A 6,567-nucleotide genomic window follows, 5' to 3' on the forward strand; every position below is an offset into this window, starting at 1 on the left:
TCATGGTTCTGTGATGAATGGCCTCTACATGTTAGATTGAGGATTGTGCAATCTATCCTGCTTCCCTATCTGCTCTATTATATCCCTCTGTTGAACTGGAAACCTTCACACTTGAGTATTTTTGAAACTGCATTCAAAAGGTTCTTATGGGGGAACAAGGGGAAAACCTGTGCATTCATCAAATGGGATATGATCTGTCAACCCAAAGTGAGAGGGGGACTGGGAGTGCTAAATCTGGCTGCACATGCTCATGCAAGAAGAGCAACCATGCTTAAACACATGTTTTCAAGAGATACTTTATGGGCTAGATGCATGTGGCAGATCATTGGCTATTCTGTTGTGTATTTCCATGGGGCTTGGGATTTATCTGATTGGGAGAAACTCTTTTCACATGCACCTTTGAAAACAGGTTGTCAAACTGCACAACTTTTTATTGACTCATGGAAACACATCTGCTCCTTTCTGATTTGGGATGGCAGAGTTAGATACACAGGGAACTCACTAGGGGATGAAAATGTGTTTTGGAGTTTGTTGTTTAAAAAGGCACCCTGTTATAAATTGGGTAGGAAAGCTTTGACAATGTACAAGAAAGGGGTCAAGCACATCAAGCAGCTAATTGATTCTGATGGCAAGTTTGTTTTATTCTTGACAGCTAAGAGAAGGTTCAGATTAGGCTGCAATTTCAGACTTGCTTGGAATGAACTATGTACATACACATTCAATCTGCAGATTCCACCTAATACCAATTTGTGGGAAAGGTTCAGAGACTGGCAGCTTCCAGGAGAGGCAGTTTCTTGGTGGAAGTCCACAACCTCACAGTTTTATCAGGTTCTCTTGGCACAACAGAATATATCAGAAAGATGCAATAAATTGTGGAGAATGCATAGATCTCAGGATTGGTGGATTGCCAGATTATCATCAATATGGAGCTTACCCTGTTCACATAAGCACAAAGTGTTTGTTTGGAGACTCTTAGCAGGTGCCCTGCCTACTGGGGAGTTGCTTCACAAGAAAAACATTGGCAATGGGAAATGTGCCCTCTGTGGGAAAATGGAAAACATTAAACATGTATTTTGGTACTGTAAACCAGTCAAAGAATGGTGGCAATGGATTTTGTCTCACATTCAACAGTGTATGCCTGTTAAAATTACACAGTTTTCAGTAACCTTTGGTTTATGCCCTATGCCTACTGTTGCATTGCAGTTCTGTATGCAGTCAATAAGGATGTGGTTCTTATTCTATATCTGGAATGCTAGAAACTTTTGGTGCTTTGAAAAAGTTCAGCTTTGCAAGGTAACTGTTCCATGGAACATTATTAGAATTAAAGTGATGGAAGATTGTTACAGCATCACAAATGATCAGCTTAAAGCAGATTGTATGAGGATCATGACTCACCTATAACCCATGAGTCAGAGATGATAATGAAAGGTGAAAGAGAGTATCAAGCTAGTTGAACTTCAATACCACCCGTAATAGTGGCACAGACGTTCGACTATCTCAACACTGCCTCCCCCTACCATTCCTAGGGAACATAAGTGCTCAAAGTGCCACCGAATCAGTGTGGCACACTAAGTACAAATGCTTGGGGTGTTCTAGCAACTAATCTATATTGTAGAATCTACGATATGGGAACCTGGAAGTACAACAATGCCACCCAAACCAGTGACAAAGTTGTACAAAGGTGGTGCCTAAAGAGAAGAGGGAAAGACCTGGAAGTGATACATTGCCACCCGAAACAATGACAAGAGTACTCACACGAGTGAATACAAACAAAAACCTAGAAGTGCACAATGCCACCCGCAACAATGGCACAGTGCACACAGGTAGCAAATAAACAAACCTACAATCACCACTTGTCACCACTTAGCAGAGGCTGCAGTAATCACAACAACGTCCAATTCAACGTTGCAGTGACACTGCAATGCAAATGTAAATGAAGATAATTTTTTTTAAATGTAAATGCAAATGTAAGTGAAGATAAATTTTTTTATTTAAATATGCTTTACACACAAATTGTTGTCCCACAGCAGTATCCATAACAATAGCGAAGTTGGATAACATATGCAATAGAAATGAGAACAATGCATTTTTGAAAATTTTAAAACAAATTCTAATTTGAAAACACATTTGAAAATTCTAATTTTAAAAATCTAAAATTTAAATTTTTTGCTTTTTTTACCTATGCAAATGGTGTGAGAGGGGGGGGAGAGAGAGAGAGAGAGAGAGAGAGAGAGAGAGAGAGAGAGAGAGAGAGAGAGAGAGAGAGAGAGAGAGAGAGAGAGAGAGAGAGAGAGAGAGATGGTGAAAATGGTGGACGATTTTGCGTTTTTTATTTCGGTGATTTTTATTCGATTGAATGGCTTTCAATCGAAAAGTTTTCGATCGAATGGCTTTCATTCGAATATCTTTCGATTGAATCAAATGCTAAAAAAATCGTTATTACTTGAATTATACATTTATTCACGTATATCCTCGTATTTTTTGGTAAAATATCATTATACAAGACGTATAATGCAACTTAGTTTCCTACATGTGTTTAAGTAGATTTATGTCGAATTTATGCCTAGTCCCTTTGCCTAAAGGTGAGTGCTTAAGGAACTTCTTACTTAGGATGCAGTTTCTAAGAAGGCAACAATCACAAGATATGCTTGAGGGCCAAAGCAAGGATCTACTTAACTATTTCAAATGAATGTGTGGCAAGGGCCTCTCTCAAATGCAGTCACCTTTCATGTAGTCTTGAAAGCCTATGGTAGCACAAGCAACTAAGAGGGAACAGATTCATGATTGGAGTGCCAAAGAAGAATTGCTAGAAAAAATAGAGGATTGGCAATACTTTGGCGTTTATATATAGAGGCACTAAAAGGATGTGCATTTGAAAAATGTTTGCTTAAAAAATCTCTTATGTGGTAGGCACTTTAGTTAGCATGTATGAAGAAATGTGATGTGCTTGCAAAAGAGAACAAATTATGAAATCCTTCAAACTACACTGTTTGCAAGACATATTTGCTAAGGTTCTAAAAAGCATGTGGCAGCACAAGAGTACCCCCAATAGAAATAGAGCAAGAGGAATGAGAGAGAGAGAGAGAGAGAGAGAGAGAGAGAGAAGCATCTACAACACATAACTATATGCCTTTGTGTGTGCATGCACGAGGCACATGTGTGTGTGTATGTGTGTATATGTGTGTGTGTGTGTGGGGTGTGTGTGTGTGTGTGTGTGTGTGTGTGTGAGAGAGAGAGAGAGAGAGAGAGAGAGAGAGAGAGAGCTTTTATTTTTTCTTTACCTTGCAGAGAGAAGACATCTGTGTACGAGATGGAGCAAAGGATCTATAGTGCAAAAGAAGCTTGCATAGAGGAGCAGACTATGGTTTTGTGAAGAAAATTCTACGCTATATTTAAAAATCTAATTTCTCAAATGCTCATTGGGCTGAGATCTAATATTAAATCAACCTTTTTAATTTCTCATTGGTTGAAAAAATTTAAAGCTAAAAACTCTTTTGATCTAAAATTACAATCTTCGCTCCCGAGTCTGTGTTAAAAGCCCTTTCACATGATGCGATTGAGCTTTTGAAAATTTCTTCTTGGGTACATGAGTAATGTTGAACATGCCACAAAATGTGAGTGTCAAGAACCTCATAATTGTCCCTCATTGGCCCAAAAATTATTAATTGTATTGGTTCAAAAACATAAGTTTTCTTATTGTTAATTTAAAATCATCCAGTTTTTTAAATTTATTGTATGCTAAACCTTCTAGCTATACACATCAATGGAAGCACGATTTTTTTATATATTCATCAAGTGTGGCTCCATATTTTTCTAGCATTTTGTTAATTGACAAAAAATTACTTGAAAATTCACGGCCTTGATTTTTTTAAAATGTGAGCAATATGATGTAAGCATTTTTCTAAGTGATAAGTTTTTCCTTTAGGGAATTTTAGGCCTCTTTCATAAAATACATCATCAAGTCTTGGCCAATGTAATGAAGGGTTATTTTAATACCCAAATTTATAAATTAAAATCTTAGGCAATATTAGGTAGCACGTACAAATAGAGCTAAGGGCTCATAGAAGAGAACTTTTGGATTATTTTGTAATTTAGGAATTTTATAATTTGATCCTTCATGTGTGCATTATCACATGGCTTCTCTGAGTATGGCTTAGACTCACTTCACTTATCTCTATCATTTATGTGCTTCTTGATTTGATATTGGGATGTGATTGGTTGAGCACTTTGGGTGAGTTTTCGATCATAGGAACTTGGTCACATTTTTATGAGGTTTATGATGGGACAGTTTGTAACTCTTAATGGCATTGGCATCTCAAATCTATGCCTCAACACTCCCAAACAATTAAAGAGGGAAATGAAGAATTTGAGCTCCAAATATGTGTTGTAACTCAGGATGCTAAAAATCAAAGTGGAAAACCCATTGACAAAAAGATTGCTCAACATTTGGAGGAGTATAAGGATGAATATGAATTTAAGCTCCGTAAGTGTTTGCCACCAAAGAGGTATGTTGACCCTGCGGTTAAACTTGAGCCAAATTCTCAACCAGTCTCAACAAGCTACCGTTATAGGCTCTCTAAGTTTGAGAGAGAAGAGGTTACCAAAGCAACTACAAGAGCTTATGGATTTGAGATTTGTGCAACCAAGTCAATCTCAATTTGCATCTTCCATGCTATTAGGATGCACATTGATTATAGAGATCTTAACAAAGTAACCATAAAAATCGCTACCCCATACCTAGGATTGCTGATCTACTTGATGAGCTCAAAGGAGATAATTTTTTTTCTAAGATAGATCTTAGATCTAAGTATCACCAAGTAAGGATGAAGGATGGGGATGAGTTCAAGATGGCTTTCCGCCACCTATAGAGGGATTTTCCATTTTATGGTTATGCCGTTTGGTTTGTCAAATCCATATATAAATAGTTTATATGAGTGTATAGAAAGCTAAAAACTATATGTGTTCTCACTATCCATCATATCCAACCATCCCACCATGATACGCATCCCAAATGGAGTGTGAGAGTCACTAAAAGTGGAATCTTAGAAATTCAACAACTTGTAATTTCTGTAAATGCCCAAAAATTACCCAATATCATCAGTAATAAGCCCATGCTCAAATAAGCTAAAGGCTTCCATATGCAGACTCATCTTTGGGAAACCCTTTCCACTTAATGTGAGGAATTCCTCATTGGTGTGATTACTCAAAACCTTATGTCTTCTTCCCACTACCTTTTCCAGTATATATTGGATCTAGGAGGCAACTCAACCACCACCTTAAGATATTGTCCCACATACCTTTTGAGATTAGATATATGAAACACATCATGCATTCTCGTGGTGTTGGCTAGTTGAAGTTGATAAGCTACTTCTCCCACTCTCTTGAGCACAATGAAAGGCCCATAAAATCCTTGTGCAAATTTGTTTTTGAGTCCATCCTTGAGAGAAAAAGGTCTTGACTTTGGCAACCTTAAGAAGATATAATCCCCCTTTCTGAACTCCTCATGCCTTCTATGTGCATCAGCATAAGACTTCATCTTCTCTTGTTCCTTCTTCATGTTGCCCTTACATTGTTGTATCAAACTTTGCATTCTCTCCAACTCCTCTTTTGCATGAGGGTTGACATCATCATCTTTAAAGATCATTGAGATGGCACATGCACTTTATATCCATAAAGATCTCAAAATGTGACATACCAATTCTTGAACAAGAGCTATTATTATAGCAAAACTCAGCCAAATAAAGCCACTTCTCCCAAGTTGTTGAGTATCATGGCGACAATGCCTCAAATATGTCTCTAGCCATTTATTAGTCCTCTTCGTTCACCCATTGGTTTGAGGGTGTAAGCCGATAATCGTGGTGTTCATACCTTTAAACAAAATCTTCCAAAAAGAACCCATGAATTTAGGATCTATATATCACTTACAATTTGTTGAGGTATCCCATGTAGCTTGAACACATACTCCATGAATTGAGTAGCCACTTGAGAAGCTGAAAATTGGGTCTTTGTTGGAATGAAATGAGTGGATTTATTAAGCCTATCCACCACCACATAAATGGAGTACATAAATAAAATTCCACCCATGCTTAGTAAGAGGTAAACCGATGATGAAGTCCATAGATATGTGAGTCCATTTGCCTTGTGGAATAGGCAAGGCTAAAGTAAACCACTTTGCTTATGAGTGTGATCCTTATTTTGTTGATAAGTAGGCATTGAGAAACGTAATCATACACATCCCTCCATAATCCTTTCTAATAGAATCTTTGCCTCACCTTATCATAAGTTTTGAAAAGACCCAATAGTCTCAAAAGTGGAGAAAAATGCATTCTCCTTATATGAGGATTGGGAACCAAATACTCTTTTCCATGATACCATAGAAGCCCATTGTGCACCTTACAATGAGGAAACACATCACAAACACCTTGTTGTAATTTCTAAAACATGGGGCTAGCCTCATGATCAGGTAAGTACTCCTCTTGTATATCCACAATACAATCTTTGTAGAGCTCCAAAATAGAAGAGAGAGTGCCCACATATGGGAAAGAGCATTGGCCCCACCACATTGTC

The sequence above is a fragment of the Cibotium barometz genome, chromosome 34 (assembly GCF_041138505.1).
Source record: "Cibotium barometz isolate CiBa-2024 chromosome 34, ASM4113850v1, whole genome shotgun sequence".
In the NCBI taxonomy this organism is placed as follows: Eukaryota; Viridiplantae; Streptophyta; class Polypodiopsida; order Cyatheales; family Cibotiaceae; genus Cibotium; species Cibotium barometz.